The following is an 18,756-nucleotide window of genomic DNA, read 5'->3' as shown; positions in this document are numbered from 1 at the left end:
GGAGGAAGAATTGTCCTCACATTCAGCCTTCAAGAAGCCACGTGGACTTCAAGCGTGGAGCCTGCTTACCCACCTGGGTGGGGCCCGAGGTGCCCCACGCTGGCCTTGGCACCAGCTGGAACAGCAAAGAGGAAAGGGAGACACGCTGGGGATCAGAGCGTCTCCACCTACCCCTTAGAGCCTGTGGGGACAGAGTGGGGGTGGGGGTGGGGAGTGGTTCTTCAGCCCCCAAGGGGCCTCCCCTAGAACAGAGCGCCTGAGGCAGGGTCCTGGGGTGAGCTCTCTAGCCCCTCGTTAATCCATTTCACTCTCTTGCAAAGTGGGAACAGCCTTAGGACCAGTGATGGAATTTCTCTAAGGGAGAGAAAAGTGTCTGTAAGAGAAAACTCAGCGCATGAGGCCGTGGGGTGGGAGGGAACCCCTCGGGAGGAGAGGAAGCCACTTTGTCTAGAGGAGGGAGGAGGTTTGGAGCTGACCCGCAAGCCGCCAGGGAGGGGAGAGAGGCAGGATGCGCTGAGACGACTCCCGGAGGCCCCATGGTCTGCAGCCCACGGGAGATCCCCTTGGCCGTAGGAGGCCAGAGGCAGAGGGCCTGGGCCACTGAGCCCCCCGCGAGCACCCCAGACTTAGCAGGTATTAGGAGGAGGAGGAGGAGGAAGAGGGTTCTGAGCCCCTCCGGTGGAGGTGATGGGGACTAAGGCCTGGACCTCGCAGGGCAGGGAGTCAAGTTACACGTAACACCACTCTGCATAAGGGACTCACCCCAGGCCACCTCCCAGGTGGCAGATGGTGGAACCAGGAGTCAGATCCAGGGCTCCGCGTTCTAAACTCATTGGCAGGTGTGCTTTGGCCAATGGCAGGTGGTGGCTCTGTCCACGTTGGTCTTCAAACCCACCTCTCCCTCCCTCCCTTCCTTCCGGCTCCTTCAAACTCCCTCCCCCCCGTTCTCCCTGACTCCCAGGCAGAGAGGAGAGGATTGCTACAGACTCATCCCAGGCAAGGCCTCGGTGGCACATCCCCCCCCCCCACCCCTGCCCCTTCGGGAGGGGCTCCGCTTTAAAAGGGGCTCCTGGAGAGGGCACGGCAGAAACCCCAAGGTGACATCTGTCCTGGGGTACTGCGGCTCTCTGCCGCGGGGGGAGAGGGGCAGCCGTTCTGACACTGAGAAGCAAGACGCAGGCATGCCAGGATGCCATAAAGCTCAGTCTAGCACAGCAAAGTGGCAAAAAGGAAGAATAAAACACCCGTCTATTTAAGAGTCACGACAGGGAAAAATACATTTTCATCAGCTCGTCTTCTCGCGGCTGAGTCCCCGCAGCAAGTTCCACATTCCGAACGTTAGGAGAGAAATCAAAACAACTTTGCTGTGTTTAGCTTCGTTCTGCCGCAGCAACAGGTACCGTGGTGTCTCTCCCAGAAACGCAGGAACGGCTTTAAAATGCAATTATGGGGGCTGGTGGAAGGGAAGGGGAAAAATGTTTTTCTTCGATTGATGTATGATTGCCCCCATGCTGTTTGGAATCGTATTTTCGCTGAGCTCTGCTAAGAAGTGCTATTTGCAGGGAGCCTGACAGACGGAAGCGATTGGGTTTGGCAGGTCTAAATGTATTATTTTAGTAGGTCTCCAAGGAAAGATTCCGGGAGGGGCGCTGGCCTTTTAAAGTGCAGAGGACACGGGGCTGCTTAGCCTCCATCCTGCTTGTCAAGGCCAATCAGCCAGCCTGGAAACAGCCCCCGAGCTTTCTGTAGAGGCCCACCTCCCCGCCTCCCCCCTACCCGGCCTCCACTCCCCCTCCCCGCAGCCCCTGGCTCCCACTGACAAGTGCCATTAGTCATTCCCTCACCCAGCAAGGACTTCCCCAGGAAATATAAGAGGCCTGGCCCTGTGCTGGGCGCTGTAGGGCTTCTAAGGGGGCTTGGCGCAGAAGGAAGACGAGGGAGGCTGGGCCTGCAGGAGCCCAGGGGAGGAAAGGGGGAGGGCCCAATCTGGAAGGGCGGTTGGGGCATCTGAACGTTTGGGAGGACATCGGACGGGAACGAGGAGGCAGCCATAGTGCAAGGCAGTCATGGTTCCCAGATGGGAACAGCCGTGATGAAATGGGACACTCAGAGATCATTCGAGCCGGGGTTATGACGTGAGCAGGGTAATCACCTGATGATCGGCGTTTAGCCCCTGATACGCATCAGGCATGGCCCTAAGCATTGTCCCTACATCAACTCATTGAGTCATGACAACCATCGGTAGGTCTGATTGTTATCCCTATTTTACAGAAGGGTGGGGACACAAGGAGGTGAAGCGTCTTGCCCCAGGGCCACTCTTCCGTGGGGACTCCAACAGGGGCTGGCCCCTCGGATCAGGCCCAGGCAAGGCTGGACCACTTACACCCCAATTTTTTTTTTTTTTTGGATAAATACAGTACCATACTGTAAATGATTTTCTTTTTTTTTAATTTTTTTTAAATGTTTATTTATTTTTGAGAGAGAGGAGACACAGAATCCGAAGCAGGCTCCAGGCTCTGAGCTGTCAGCACAGAGCCCGACATGGGGCTCGAACCGCCGAGCTGTGAGATCATGACCTGAGCTCAAATTGGACGCTCAACTGACTGAGCCACTCAGGCACCCCTGTAAATGATTTTCTTAATAACATCGTCTTTCCTCTAGCTTACTTTATGGTAAGAATATACTATGTGATTCAGAAAACATACGGCATTTGTGTTAACCGACTATGTGATCAGTAAGGCTTCTGGTCCATGGTGGGCTCTTAGTAGTTAAGTTTGGGGAGTCAAAAGTTATAGGCGGATTTTTGGCTGTTGGGGGGGCGCGGTGCCCCTACCTCGGCACTCTTCAAGGGTCAGCTGTCTATTCTCTAGGTCTGGATTTCTCACCCTCGGCATTATTGGTTTGGACCAGATAACTCTTTTCTTTTTTTTTTTAATTTTTTTTTTAACATTTTTTTATTTTTGAGACAGAGAGAGACAGAGCATGAACAGGGGAGGGGCAGAGAGAGAGGGAGACACAGAATCCGAAACAGGCTCCAGGCTCTGAGCAGTCAGCACAGAGCCCGACGCGGGGCTCGAACCCACGGACTGTGAGATCATGACCCGAGCCGAAGTCGGACGCTCAACCGACCGAGCCACCCAGGCGCCCCCAGATAACTCTTTGATGTGGGGGCTGTCCTGTGCATTGTAGACGCTTACCAGCATTCCTGGCCTCCACCCACCAAAGCCAGTAACACCACCCTCTGCCCGCTCCCCGCTTCCTGCATTTTGGCTCCCCAAAATGTCCCCTGACATTGACAAATGTTTCCCCCACGTGGTAAAATTGCCCCCAACTGAAAACACTGCTCTGGACCCTCCTTATTTAGAAGAAAAGGAGGAATGCGTGAGAAATGAAACAACCATGCCATGGTTGAAGTCTATGGGGGAGTTTTGTTGGAAAGTGACTTGGATGACAGATCCCTTGCTCTAGGGCACCTGTGGGGAGAAGGGACAGGGGCGGTGGGGAGAGGGAACAGGTTTGGGGCTGAGAGAACAGGTTTGGGGCCTCGTGGGCAGACATTCAGATCCAGAATGGCAAGGAGATACCATGCCCAAGGCAGACATCAGTAATCAGTCACAGTGTTCTTTCCCACTAAGTCAGGCTACGCTTCCAGAATCTTCCACACAGGGTTCCAGGCAGCTACCACGTACTGTTTTGTGAGACGGTAACCCAACACAGAATCTGTTGCCCTCCCAGGGGAAGATTCTTCTCTGAGAAGATTCTCTTCTCTGACTTGGAGGGACTTCCCTATTCAAGATGCTCCCTCCCCTTCGATGGAGAAGAGGCGTTTTCCTGATGGGGCTGAGCGCTGCCTTCTTCCACATTCCTCTGGTCAAAGGAAGCGTGGGTCCCGAGGACCACAGGGCCCACAGTGGGGAGGGCATGTGGCTGCTTCCTCAGGACAGGAGGGACCCGCGTGATGAGGGGACACAGGACACGTGGAGACAGAGGCATAAGGCTTTTCAGAGGGGCCTAGGGAGGGGAGGGGGCATGATCCCACCCGCTCTGGGCATCTAAGATGCTCTGACATATTGGTGGGAGAGGGGGCCGCAGAGCCTGCTTATCCTAGGGGGCCATCTGAGGGGCTCAGGCTCCCGTGCCCTTGGTCGCACATTTCCTGGACCTCTGCCATGCACCGGGTACCAAGCACCCACCCCTCACTACTCCCACAGACTCCCCGTCGGGGGACCCCGTTGCCCTGAGCTGCCAGGGAGGAAACTAAGTCCCACAGCTGTTAAAAAACTCCCCCAAATCACACAACCAGCAGCAGGCAGAGCCCTAACGTCACCAACGCGAGCTGTCCCTTGACCTCCTGGGGTCCTGTCTTGCAGAGGGAGAGTAGAGGCTCAGGGGAGATACGCAGTGTAAGGGGCCACACAGCCAAGCGGCCGAGGGCTCTGGAGCCAGGCTGGGTTCAAATCTTGCTGCTGCCACGTAGCAGCTGGGTGGCCCAGGTGCGTTCTTTAACCTCTCTTTGCCCCGTCCTGGTGGCCTCACCTGTCGGGGGTGGGAACAGCTCCCCATTCACGAAGTTGCCACAGGGACTCTAAGAGCCGAGAGCTTGGCGTGGCCCCTGGCATGTAGCCAGCGCCCGCTAAGTGGTGGCTGCAGCCATGGCCGTGCCCCGCGGACACCAGGGGTCCCCTTGCTCTGGGCGCCTCCGTGCAGAGCCCTTCTTACAGCAGCTCGCTCGAGCGGGTGGGTTTCTCTGTCGAAGCCGGAGGTGTCAGGGGGGGCCAACCTCAGCCTCAGCCTGAGCCAAATGTCACCGGAAAGGCACAGACTGTGGTTGTGTTGACACTCCCCCCTCCCCTTGAGCCCTAGAACCTGCTGTGCACACAGGGCCCCCAAGGCGGAGGGCCTCCTGGGGAAGATTGCGTGGGACCGGGGCCTCTGAAAACCAGGGGGAAGGGGGTGAGGACAGCAACAGGACCGAGTCCTCAGGGAAGGGCTGGGGAGGCGGGCCGGTCCAGCCGGTTGCTGGTAGTTGCGGGGGGGATCAGGGCCACTCATCAGGCCTTCTGGTTACTGGCACTTTCCCTCCGCCTGGGAGCCCCGGCCCTCTTGGGGCAACGCACTAGCTTTCACACCTCTGCAGCCTGGGTGCGGCCACGGACCTGGCTCAGCCTGACAAGGACGTGAATCCCAAGTAAGGCGTGTGTAGATGCAGGTGTGGGGAGGCCCCGTCTGGCAGGGGTGCGGCTGCGGGCGGGGTATTTGTGCCTCTGGTTCCCCCAGAGACTGACTTTGGCATCCGCCTGGAATCCTTCAATAAATTCTTTTTCTCCTTAAACACACTGGATTTCCTTTGCTTCCTCGGCCCTCTGTGCCCCCCACCCCCGCCTAGGGGAATCCCAACAGGGCTCTGAAGGACAGGTCGAGGCTGTGCTGGAACGTTATGCAGGGGAACTCCACGCACAGCGCTGCCTTGCTCTCATCTGTGTGTATGGGGCCTCAAAATGAGGATGTACAGGGGTGCATACAGGGGTATGGAGGAGGTGGGGGCCGTCCCACGGCCTGGCCTCCACCTGCACTGCGCTGAGTCCCGGGGTGGGGTCTCCCCACCGCCTGTCTCGTACCTCCTCGCTGTCCATCTGGACTTGAGTAGCACCAACCACGAGGGGACAGACAGACAGACAGACAGAGCTGGAGCTCAGAGGCTCAGGCTTCTGGCCATCTCCTCCAGGCCTCCTCTGGCTGACCTACCGCTTTGTTCCCAGGCCTGTATCGAGCCCTGCGGGGGGAACAAGGATAGAGGCCACCAGCCCTCCTCCTACTGCAGGGTCCCGGGGCTGGAGGGCACCTCTGTCGTCACATACTATCTTGGCCACAGTGCTCTGCTTTCTAGTAAAATCTAATACAGGCCCAGCCAAGGCAGGGCTGCTCTGGGCTGCCTCCTCGGTCCTCTCCAGGGCGCCGCACATTGGGGACAGACACGCGACAGGAAACTGCAGCCCTCACGCGTGTGCACGTGCACACACACACGGACGTGTATGTGAAAGGGCCAGCCCCCTGGCCACCTACAAAGCCCACCATCGCCTCTGCCAGCCTGGGGGGCCCTTCCTACTCATCCTGCTGCTGCAGTCTGAGGACCTCCCGTCCTGGGTCTCGAGAGCTTTCACAGGCAGACCCCCGTATGGGCAAAGAAAAGAATGTTCTGGAAGTCTCAAATGGCAGTCTCTGGATGGGAGTTTCACGTTGGTTAGCACGTCGGGGTGTAGCGCAAGAGGAGAGGGGGCCAGAGATGGTGAGGGAAGGAAACTGGGAAAGACCCAAGGGAGGGGGCAGAGAGGTAGAACAAGGGGACAGAGAGGAGATGGGGAGGAGAGCAGGCGGGCAGAGTGGGGTTGTGGGAGGTGGGGGGGGGCAAGGCAGGGGAGGGAGTGAGGAGGTGGCTGGGGCAAGGCAGGACACCCCACGGAGCAGGGCAGGGATCCCACCCCTCCCCACATGCAGCCTGGCATTCCTGGCCCCAGCCGGGCCACCACCCTGCCCACCCTGAGGTACCAAAGGGAAGGGGACCCGGAGATCGTGGGGCGCAGAATGCACCCCTGTAGTGAGTCTTGGGGCCCTGCATCTTGCTCGCACTGGTGCTGACAGCGATCCTCACCCCGACAACCTGCACAGGGCAGACCTCCCCCGCCCCCCCGCCAAGCCCTTCTGTGGCTTTCCACCAGCAGGAACAGCCATCCAAAGCACTCCGGGGGGAGGGGGGGTGCACACGTGAGCAGGTCCAAGTGTGCTTGTGTGGCCATGGGTGTACGTGTGTGTTTGGGTGTGTGTGCACGTGAGTGTGGGGGCGGCAGTCCCGTTAGCCCACGTTACTTCTTGTTTCACTGTCAAGGTGAGCGGCGGGGCCTGGGTTGGGGGAGGGCCCGGGGACGTGGGGCTGGAGGGCCGGGGAGATGCGGGGCCCCCTCTTCCTCCCGGACCATGGACCGTTCATGAAATGGGACACCAGGAGACACCAGTGAGGGGCCGAGACACCTGTGAGATGTACCTCTTCCTGGTGATCTGCCTGTGCCCAAACCGAAAGAGTCCGCATGCGCACATGGGGACCCGCCCATTCTTTTCAATTCCTCCCCTGTCCTCCCCATCCCAGACCCACCTTCCCTCCTTCTATGGGTGTCTTCTGGAAGGCCTCGCGCTGACACTCGGACCTCACTGCCCCTCCTCCAGCCGTCTGTGCCAACCATGTGGCTATTTGTATTTTAACTTAAAGTTAAATTAAATAAAAAACCCGGTTCCTCAGTTGCACCGGCCACATTTCAATTCCTCAGTAGTCACAGGTGGCTGGTAGCTATTGCATTGGATGGTGCAGATGTAAAGCGTTTCCATCGTGGCAGAAGGTTCTATTGGACAGTGCTGGATATAGCCTCTCTCAGCCCCCAGATTGGGCTCTCGCGCCTCAGGATCTTTGCTTGTGCTGATGGCTAACAGGGTGCCCGTCTCCCTTTGTCTGCTCGCGGAAAGCCCACTCTGTGGTCCAAGCTCAGCTTCCCCACGAAGCCCAGCCCCCAGCCTACCCTGCTCCTGCGTCCGGCTTTCTGCCCTGCTTGGCTCACTGTAGGCTTTGGCTTGGGGGGCTTGTCTTGTGGACTTATTTTGCATGGTGCACACCTCTTTCTTCTTTCTAGCCACCCCAGTCTCCCTCCGGGTCCACCCATCCCTGTTCTCCCTCTGCTCCACCCACCGGTTTCTCTCTCACAACCTCTGTCAGCTTGCATTTCCCCTCTCTGATTTCCCTCTTCCCCTCTGTCTCCTCTCCCTCTCCCTCCGCTTTCCTAGAGTTGCTAATTGCACCTGCGATTACCTAATTGCCATGGCAATTAGCCAGTTGCCGGGGCTTTTGAAGGTGCAAACGGCAAACTGCAGGCGTAAGGAGGTAATTTTAGGCACAAAACTGCCCAGAGGACTTGGCCTGAGCCCCCGGGAGCCGAGGGGAGACAGGACTGCTGGAGAAAGCAAGGTCTGCAGTGTAGACCTTGGGAAGGTCCCAAGGCGGTGGACTGGGGGGTGGGCGTGGGGCCAGGAGGTGGGAAACATCCCTCTAAGCAATTCACGTAACCGGCAGCACAGAGCAAGGCCAGCCTGGCAGCTTTCACTGTAATAATTTTCATATTATCACTAGTGCTGATGAGGATTAATCATAATACTCAGCAAGGTTGTTCAAGGTGTCGGGAGAGGGCAGTCGCCTGACACCCTTTATAGGCCGGCGCAGGGGGCTGGACCAGGAACCCACCCTGGGAGGCCACTTCTGGGGCACAGGACCCGGCTCTGGAGCAGGGGACCCTGGCACTCACTGGCCAGAAGCGCTTTCTGAGCAGCGATGCAGTGTGGCCCGAGGAATAAGTGCTCCTCAATGTCATGGGTGGGGCCCCAGCCCAGTCCCAGTCCCACCCCCTTCCTCCAGGAGACAGCGCGGCGAGGGCAGAAAAAGAAGCCAGAAGTCCATTTCCCGCGGGAGACGTGTGCCTCCCGTGTGACCAAAAGCCAAGTCAGCCACACGCTTTGGGGTCAGGGGGTAGTAAATCTGGATGGCGGGTGTCTGGGACCTTGGGCTTGCGGGAGGTGACAAGGGCTCGTCCTTGCGTGTGTCCTTGTCCAGAAGCCCGCACTGGGGTCCGAACCTTGGGTGTGGCTGGGATGGGGGAGGGGCTCTGGGATACAGGATGCGGGAGCATCCTTCCGGGGGACCAGGGGTGGGAGCACCTGGGGAACGAGCCTGGAGGTTGCGTTGGCAAGGCCACGGTGCTCTTTAGACCCGATTCGTGTGAGTCTGGGGGCCCTGGGAGTGCCAGTGGGGGATGGGGGAGACGGTTGAAGTGCTGGCTGTGGGCTCGCCTCCGGGAGTAACTTTGGTGGAAGAAGTCCCTGAGTGATACCGGAGCCCTGCAACCTGTCAGGAACGGGCCAGATGTCACCTGGCTGACACGTCCTCCCTGCGACACACTGGCTCCCCGTTGGACAGGACCCCCGCGGGGACAGACCAGTTCCCCTAGAACAGGTTCCTAGTTCACCCACCGCCCGGGAAGTTGAAAAATGTGTGTCGAATGAAGGAAGGGGTGGCTGAATGAATGGACAGGATACCGCCTCTCTGGGCCTCAGTCTCTCCATCTGTGAAGTAGAAGCCTGGGCCCTTCTCCCCATCCTTGCTGTGTCCCAGCCCTTCTCCCCATCCTTGCTCACCGGGTCCCTACGGGGACGCCCTCCCCGCTCCGCATCGTGCCCCAGAATCCCCCAGACCTCCAGGGCACCCCCTGTCCCTTGCACTTCGGCACTCAGTGGCCTACCGCTCCGGGCCCAGAGAATTCTGAAGCCCTTATGTTTTGGTGCCTTGCTCCCCCGCTGAAGGAAAGGGATGTATTTTGGACTTCGTTTTCCTGGTACGCTGTGAAACTCTGCAAATGGGGACAGATTGGCCGGCTTTTACAGTCCCAAACCTCTGAAGCCTCTAGGGAGGGAAGCTGGGGGTCCACGAGGACCCCTCGATCCTACTCTGCGGGGGGATAGGGAGGGTCCGGGGGAGGGCTTAGGGTTGGACCTCCCCGGCCCCGGGCCCTCCGCATGCTTCTCTTCCTGGCCTCAAAGGGACGCCCAAGTAAACACAAGAGCCAGTGTCTGAGGCCATTAGTACAAGTTAATTAATTCACCAGAGGGAAGGAAGGCTATAAATAACTGATGAGAGGGGAGGGGGCGGGTGGGGACAGGTTTATTCACCCGCCAGTTTCACAGAGTCTCTGCTCTGGCCATACAGGTTAATGAGCACAGGCCTCCTTACCAACATAATAGCGACTAAAAATAAAAAAAGAGGAAGGAGTCATTCTCCCTGGTGAATCAGACGCCTCCAATTGTAATTTCCATGCTGATACTGTAATTTTCTTGTTCCTCTTGCTCTCCCTGGGGCTGAGGGAAACGGAACCCCCTCCCCCCCAAAGGAGAGACAAGTCCTATTCTGGTTTGTTCCCTTCAGGAAGGAGAGGCGGGCGGGCGGGGAGCGGGAGGGCACCCGGGTGGCCAGCTAAAAAGAGGAGGCAAAAATGACCTCTGGGGACCAGAGGAAGACACATCTTTTCTGATGTGTCAAATGACCCGGCCACAGTCGCTTTGACTCTGTCTCTTGAGACTTCAGCTTCAAGTCGTGGCTCTGGTCTCCTCCCCCCACCCCCCCCACCCCCACTGCCCTCCCTTTTTCTGGATGTCAGACGAGGAAACTGAGGCATAGGGAGGGAACGTGATGTGCCAAGAGCCTTCCAGGCGAGCGGTGGCCGGTCCCTGGACGCCCTTGGCCAGTGCCATCTTCTGCTCACCTTTCCCCTTCCTGGCCATGAACCTGCCCTCCTGGACCCTCCGCGCACCCATTCCCCCCTCACCCGGAGTCCGCCCCTGCCCGTCCATGGGACCGGTGAAATGAAAATCCCCTGATTCCCAGCTCTCTTCCTGGCCACCAGAGCAGCATATCCAGGTTGCCAGAAGCTTCTCGTCACAATCATTTGTCTGTGGGAGTCATCGTGGCCCAGCGAGGGAGTCACCTCGCTGGAGACAGGTGCAGGAAGCTTCTCTAGGGAACTCGGCTAGCCTCTACGATGCCTTTGTGGGAACCGGAGAGAGGTGCCTCTGCACACGCAGGGCATTGGGCTTGGCCCGCGGACCCAGGGCTGGTTTCAGGTTCCACTTGTCAGGGTGTCTCTGAGCAGGGCACGCCCTGCACAACCTTCTCCGATGGCCCTGCCTGCCTTTCGTCTTTCTGGAGGCCAACCGACCCCCCCAAAAGCTTTGCAAGAGGGTAGAATTTTCACGAGAACTACGTGAGTTTCCCCCTCTCCTCCTTCTCCCCAGCATATGTTGTGGAAGGAAACAGACCAAAATTAACTGGAGTGCTCTCTGTGGATCGTGGCAACTCTTTCCTGAGGAAGCAGTGGGACATGGGGACCTGGGGCCTGCGTGGCGGAGAAACTGGCTCTGGAGGTAAGAACAGAAGTGGCTACAGCCAGAAGGCACAGCTCACAGCAGTGGGCTTGGTCCCACCGGGCCGGCGTCTCGTCTCTTCTGTGGGAGGAGAGGGGCCTGGGTCTGGACCACAGGAGAGGCGGGGAGGCTGCAGGAGGCGTGCTCTGCCTGCCTGCCTGCCTCCCGGGGTGATGACAGCCACCCGGGGACGACACTCGTGTGGGAGCCCGGTCCCCTACACCGTCACCTCGTGACATTTTGCATGGCGGATGCCAAGCACAGATTAAAACCCAGTTTGTCTCCCTGGGAGCACAACGGCTCCACCCCCCCCCCCCAGCCCCCCACCCCGTTCCTCCTCCCCCTGCACCACAGCATGTGCACCACCCTGCAGACGGCTGGCGTCCACACCCCTTCCTCCTTCCCTTCTGCCCTCCCTGCCTCCTCCCTGTCGCCACCACCTTGGTTCCCCTGCCCCTTCCAGACCTCCACCCCCTCAGACACCTGCTCAACCCCCGAGCCCCTTATCTGCTGTGCTCCCCACCTCTCTCCCTCCCTCCTGGCTCCTGGCCACCAGCATTTCAATGAGCTATGCCTTTTCTGCCTTGAAAACATCCCTTTCTTGACCTGCTGGCCCCGTCCAGCTATTGCCCCATCGCTGGCCTCTCCTCCGCAGCCAAGCCTCTTAACTGGGGTGTCTGTCTTAAGTACTTCCCACTTCCTCCCCACCCACCTCCCTCAGTCTGGCTCTGGGCCCCCAGGCCCCCGAGGCTGGCCCCGCTCGGCCACCTCTGACCTCCTGGTTGCTAAATCTAATGGACACTTTTAACTTCATATCCCACGTGGTCTGTGGAGGGGGCCCGGCATCGCCGACCACTTCCTCTTCCTGACACACTTTCTGGCCTTGGCTGCTAGACAACGCAGTCTCCCGGCCTCCCCCGGCCACTGGCAGCCCCCTGTGATCACACACACAGCGTCCCCTCCCTCCCCCTCGGCCTGTTGCTCAGACGTCCACTCTCCCTGGCGGCCCCCCTCGCCTACACCGGCGTCTTCCCGTGCCTTCCCTGAGCTGACGGCTTCCCCACGTCGTGATCGCCAGCCCAGACCTCCCTCCTGCCCCTCAGGTTGGCATTGCACTGCCCCCCACCCCGCAGCAGTCAGCAGGCACCTCGGAAGGGTCCAAAGTGGAGCCCGTCATCCTTCTGTCCAAACCAGGCTGGGCCAGTCACAAACACCAGAAATCAGCCTGGAGGCTGCCCCCACCCCCCAACTTTACGCCCAGAGCAGCCAGTCACCTCGGACCCTTTCCTTGCCCAGTCGGCTCTCCCACCCCTGCCCTCCTTTGGTGATGGCCCGGCCGCCTCACGGGGGTCTCTCGCCCTCCACGTTCGCTCCCCATAGCTGGAACCAGCTTTTAAAAAGCCTACTTGATTCTAACACTCTCCTGCTCGACAGCTTTCAATAGGTCCCTGTCCTCCTCAGGAGTAAGTTCAGAGTCACTAACAGGCGTGCCTGTCCGCCATCCTGGAGCACAGAGACACTGCCCGCCCTTGGGGGCCACTCGCTCCCCATGACATCCCACCTATCCTTTCTCCCGGGGCAGCCGGGACACTCTCCCCGTCTCTCAGCTGCTGGGTGCTCCATCCACCTTCAGCTCCCAGCTCAGTGGCCACTGCCCCGGGGAGTCCTCCCGGAGCACCCTCCCTGCCTCACTCTGCCCCTCGGGGAGTAAGCATCCCCCCTCGAACGGGCCGCGGCCCCCAGTCACCTCACTCCTGTCTGCGTGTTATCCAGTGGGGCCCGTCGTCTGGAATCATAATCATGATGGGTGTTCTCATCTACAGACTGGTCGTGGATGCGAAGGCTTCTTCAGAAAGCTGTCAGAAGGATTCAGTGAGAGCTCCCCCCCACCTCCTGCCCCGTCAGCAGACATCAGAATTGCTGTTCGTCATGGCCGATAGTCCCACTAAGAGGACAGACAAACTGAGGGTCTGAGAGCGTCCGGACAGCCTGTCCATGGGAGAAGGTATAGTTCTTCCCCTCAGAGCACTCCTTGGGCCGTCTCAAGCGTAGCAGACCACAGGCACCCGCCGTGATCCCAGCTCAGGTAGTCGAGACCCAAACAAACGCCCCGAGGGGCCAGGGGACCTTCCTTCTTTGGCATTTCTCCCTCTCCGCCCCAGGCCTGTATGAACCAGAGATGACTGAACAGTCCCCTGCAAGTATGTACAAAGGAGATGGGCCGGGGCGGGGGGTGCGGGGGGGGGGGGCTCGGAGACCCGCCACCCTCCTCAATCGATACCCCTCCCCTGCCCTCGAGAGATCAATACAGCTAATGCAGCAATGTCGGCCTGTGCAGAATCACTTGTGGACCTGCTGTGTATTTTCCTCCCGATTTCCCTCGGCGCCTCTGGCCCTCTCCACTACTCCCCCCTACCCCCCACCTCCCCACCCCAAGTGGCAGCCTGCCCGGCTGTTGGCCTCCCGGGAGCCCTGACCCTGCAGGGCGAGAGGGAGGAGGGCGGGCTGGGGCCTGTCACCCTTCAGCTGGCTGATGCAGAGGTCTTAATGAATATGAATCGTCTCCTCTTCCACGGGGCCATCAGATTCCTTCACACCTCGCCGAGCCCAGAAAGGTTACTCAGAATTAAATGTAAATCACATATTTACTGGTATGAATCAGACCACAGTGTCACTTTCTCACAACAGAGAGTTTAATCACACGGCAGCCTCCAGGGTTCCTGCTCTCCTGTGGCCGCACCTGGGACATCAGCCCTCCAATGTGGGGGTGCAGGTGGGGTGTCCCGGGGCCTGGGAAGAGCCAGAGGGGCCCAGCGGGAGACCTGACGTCAGCGTGCCAAGCCCTTCGGTGCCCAGGTCACGGCTGCCCTTTAATATCACATCAGTCGCCGTCACGACGGGCTAGACAGTGTCTTACATGCTGTGGCTACTTAATAAAGGTTGAATAACTGCAGGGACGTCGCTGCTCAAAGGCCGCTGGCCTCCCCGCCCGGCCTCCTGAGTGTTCCAGGAGGCAGGCCGAGAAAGAAGAGAGGCACATGAACGCGTTTCAGTGATGCTGCCCTGTGTTGAGGGCGAGACCCTGCTCAGAGCCTGGCTTTGCCACTTGTTCCATCACAGGACCGAGGGCAATTCACTTGAACCGCAGATTCTTGGTCTATAACGTGCAGATAGGGAACGGGTCCTGCCGCTCCGCTGACATGTTGCCTATGAAAGCACCTGCCGGCAGTCAAGTGCTCCGCAGACGGAAGGAGCAGTGACCCCAGGCGCCGTGCAAGGGCCACCCGAGGACGAGGCGTAGAGGGACCCGGGTCTCAGCCCCTGCTCCTACCACCCCCCTCCCCCAACAGCTGTGTGTCCTTTCGTACAGTCTTCAGCTCCTCTGAGCTTCAGGTTGGCGCTAGTGAGATGGAAATAGGACTTTGCTGGTGGATGAAGGCGCCAGCGAAGGCAGTAAGACAGACCTCTATGCCAACCGCACGGTCCCGAGCACAGCTAGGGAGCCCCATGTGGGACGCTCCCCTCAGCCACGCCAAGACGCCGGGGAAATCCGCCTTCCCTGGGATGTCGCAGTCGCCTCCCTTCCCAAGCCTGCTCACTCGAGGGCCAGCGTCCAGGCTAACAGCTGTGCATTTGGAGAGCTCTTCACAGTTTGCAAAAGCAGCGCGCTGGGCGGGAGCTTGCGGTATACGCGGGACGGCAGTGTGCATACTGGGGGGCTCCTTGGGGGTGCCAGCTTTTCCCGAGGACGCTTGCCGGAAGAGATGACTCTTTGGCCCACTCCTGTGCCAGAGCGCCTTCCCCGGAGCAAAATGGCCAGATTGGGCTTTCTTGACTGGAGAATTTCCTAACCGGATAACTATTTCCCGGAAAACTGAGAAACTGAGCCTACATTGTCTGCACAGGAAGCCAGGCTAGAGTGTGTGTGTGTGTGTGTGTGTGTGTGCGTTTAACCCAAGAAACAGATGTCATTCCTTCATGTATCAGGAAGACCTCTTTTCACCAACTTTGAAGGACAAAGCTCTCTCGGGCTTAAAGTCAAGGAAACTTCTTTTTATAGCCAGTCCCAGTCTTGGAAAACTCTGCCTTTGTGTATGGACTCAAGTCAGGGAAATATTCACTGGATTTAGAACTTATCTGTTACCCCTCAGCTGGACGTGAATAAGAAGTGAAGTCACAATTTTAGGGGAAAGAAAATCTGTTCCAGTGAGCAATTTCAGTTACCTATCGAGTAACAAATCACCCCAAAACTTAGTGGGGTAAAATAAAGCCTGATTTATTAAGCTCATAGCTTCTGGAAGTCAGGAGTTTGGAAAGAACACAGTGGGGATGGCTTCTGTCTGTTCTGACATGTCAGGGGCCTCAGCAGGGAAGGTCTGAATGCATTGGGGGTAGCCTGAACTGCTGGGGGATGGAATCTTCCGGAGGATTCTTCACTCACCTGTCTGGTACCTGGGCCGGATATCTCAAAGTCTGGGCTCAGCCCGGCTGATCAGCAGAGCACCCCCATGTGGGCCCTCCAGGTGGATAGGGCTTCTCGAAGCATGGATGCTGGGTTCTGAGAGGGAGAGCATCTTAAGGTCAAGTGTTCCAAGAGACAAAGCAAAAGCTTCAAGCATTGTGTTGGTTCTAAGGGAGTTACGAAGCCCAGCCCAGACTCCAGAAACATGAATTAGAGCCCAGTTCTTTCCAGAAACATGAATTCGAGTCCATTTCTTGATAAGGAAGTGGAAAGTGGCAAGGTCAAAGTTGCATTGCCAAAGAGCACGGGGGACAGGAGTTACTATTGCCGCCATTTTGAAAAATACATTCTGCTACAAAATCTATTGTTCCTTCAGATCAAGCCACTGAGAAACCAATCAACCAATCAAGCTATGGCCAAATACGTACTGACTACTTCCCACGTGCATTGGTCCAAGCTTCCAACTTCACGGAGCCAGCTGACGTGGCAGGCAGAGAACTTGAACTCCACCCCTCAGAGTCTCAGATTCCACATTCGTAACATGGGATCCATGTTTTGATGGCGAGGAGCGGACCCTCGATCCAGGAAGTCTCCAGCAGAGAAACGCTTGTTGTCAGGTCGCGCAAGGGTCACGTGGAAATCTAAGGAGCGAACTCTGAATTCATTTCCAGGAATCACGAGACCCCACTGGGAAGCCGTTGGTAACAGAAACTACTCTCACTTTTTGTTTCCTGGGACCACATGAAGAAATTCACTTCTGGGCACTTCTGGCTTCCCTCTCTGCTGTCCGGCTTCCTCTGCTTGTTCAGAGCTTCCTCAGTCCTTCCTCACAGCTTGTGGCTTCTTCATGACCCATAAAGGCCACCATGACTCAAATTCTGCCTCTTGACCTTTCAGCAGTAAGTTTACTGCATTCAGAGTCCCAGGCCCCAGGCCTGATTGATCCAGCCCATCTTTAAGAAGTGTTTATTGAGCATTTACTAGGCGCCAGACACAGTGCTTGGAACTAGGGAGAGGGCCAGAAACAGGCTAGGCCTGGTGCTTGCTCCCCTCCTTCATTTCTGTGATTAGGTATCAAGGCTTACGACATGGAGTCTGCGAGAGCCCAAGTCCCTTCAAAACTGGCCGGTGACACGAGGCATAAACCCACCAAAGTTTCGTAAAATAACCTACAAGCAAATGAAAGGGCACGAAAATGACACTTTCTGCTGATCAGACTGGCAAGAATTAAAACGCACTCAGAGAGGTGGTATGGAAAGATGGGCACCCTTCTATATCATCCGCGGGGATGTAAATCGGTACAGACTTCAAGTGGAGCCATCTGAAAGTATCCTTAAAAATGACAAGGGCACACCTCCCGGGAAGCTGTACTTCCATGTGTAGTGGGTTATTCATTGTGATCCTCTCTGTGATTACAAAGTATTGGAAACAACGAAACGTCCACCCCTAGGACGATGCTTACATGGTTTGGCACATCCATGAAATGACCTCCCAGGAAGTTGTGAACTATGACAAGGAAGCTCTTTGTGTGTTGCTGTCCGAAATGGCTGGATTATGCTGTTGTTGTTTTTTTTAATTTTTATTTATTTATTTTGCGAAGGTGGGGAAGGGAGAGAGGGAGAGAGAGAGAATCCCAAGCAGGCTCCGCACCAGCAGCACAGAGCCCGATGCGGGGCTCGAACCCACAAACCGTGAGATCATGATCTGAGCCGAAAACAAGAGGTGGGTGCTTACCTGACTGAGCCACCCGGGTGCCCCTGGGATTACACTGCTGAGTTACAGTAAGGGACAGAGCTATAAACTACCTATCGTTTTAGATAATGGTGGGAGGTTGGAAGATACACACACACACACACACACACACATGCATGCACGCACACACGCATGTATATATCTCTAAAGTAATTCACAAGCAAGTAAACACAGTTGGTCTCTGCTAGAAAGAAAATCAGGGGGAGGGGGGGAGGTTGTTGACTACATGCCTTTTTTACATTTTAATTTTGGAACTATTTGAATGCCTTGTTTATTCAAACAATTAATTAAAACATTAATAAAAATCAAAGCTACTACCCTCTTAGATCTCGTAAGTTGCACATGACTAAAGCAAGCTGGCTTTCTGAGATCGAGACAGGGCTCCGGAGCACGTCCAGGCTGTGGTTGGAACCGCCCACCGCTGGACCCATCTGACCCAGAAGGACCTCTGCTAGACGTCCCCACAGCAGACAAGGCTGCGGAAGTGCGCGGCAGGCACTCACTGAAAAGTTGCAGGATGTACCCTCAAGGTTCCAGGGAAAGGCCATCAATCTCATGGCGGGGAACTCTTGCTCTGGACACCACCCGGAATTGGCATTGGGACACTGAGTCACTGGGGGACCAGACCCGCCCATCACGAGCCGCGTGTTATCACATGTGCCAAGTCCTCAGGTTGGGTAGTTTACTGATGAGGAAGATAGAACGTTCAGGATCGAGGCCAATCACGTCCAGGAGGACGAGTAAATTACACAAACGGGTGGTCCAGACTGTTGCACTGATTCCTCTCGACGCACTTCACGGGGCAGGGATCCCCCGTGATCACTCAGGAGCCGACTCAGGCCTGGTTCATAGATCGGTCAACGTGAAGCCTCGTCGTCTGTCGAAAACAGACTGTGCTGGGCGACGGTCCCAATCCACGTGGCTTGAGGGGACAGCGGTGGAAGGACATTCTCCCGGTGGACAGAGCCGTGAGGAAAGGTGACCTGGAGAAAGCATGTACACAGAGGCAGTGGGAAACGGCTTGTTGGGTGGTCAAGGGCTTGGAAGGAAGAAAATGGGAAGATCTGGAAGGAATAAGAGACTAAAGGAAAGGCACAGTATACGCATGGACTTAAGAACAGGCACGCAGCGGGCAGGTCTTGGGGGCTCATGTCAACGCCCACTGCTGGGGAGGCATTTACCAATCAGGAGGGCAGGACAACTCATCCTGCGGGTGTCCATTAGCCTCTGTCCCCACCTCATCAGCCATGGTGGCCAGGAAGGGAGCCATGGATCGCCCCAGCAGCAAGGAACCCCTCTCACCAAGGCTCATCTCATTACTGCTGCTATAAAGTGCCCGGTCTGCCAAAAGCAACTGTCGTCTCTGAATCCCCAACGTACAACCCTCCCTGCAGAAGACGACCCCACCACTTCTGGGGGTCGCACTAGAGGGATCTAGGGATCGCAGTAGAGCCTTCCTCCTATCCCTGAGAGAAAAGCGATCTGCTCTTACCGCATGGGGGGTTTTCCTTCCTACGCTCAATACGAAGCCATCA

General features: G+C 57.2%; 1 long non-coding RNA gene across 1 annotated transcript; it reads left to right on the top strand.

Annotated features, from left to right (window-relative positions):
* Nucleotides 1–8,434: 8,434 nt before the first annotated feature.
* Nucleotides 8,435–17,760, top strand: LOC128772936 (uncharacterized). Its single transcript, XR_008417027.1, has 3 exons — nt 8,435–8,536; nt 10,879–11,007; nt 12,831–17,760. It is a non-coding gene; the product is annotated as an uncharacterized LOC128772936 (long non-coding RNA).
* Nucleotides 17,761–18,756: the final 996 nt, after the last annotated feature.

This window comes from Panthera pardus, unplaced genomic scaffold (genome assembly GCF_024362965.1).
Source record: "Panthera pardus isolate Hobbes unplaced genomic scaffold, ASM2436296v1 HiC_scaffold_24, whole genome shotgun sequence".
NCBI classification, from domain to species: domain Eukaryota; kingdom Metazoa; phylum Chordata; class Mammalia; order Carnivora; family Felidae; genus Panthera; species Panthera pardus.
Note: the sequence above shows the minus strand (reverse complement) of the source record. Positions and strands in the feature narration are given on the sequence as shown.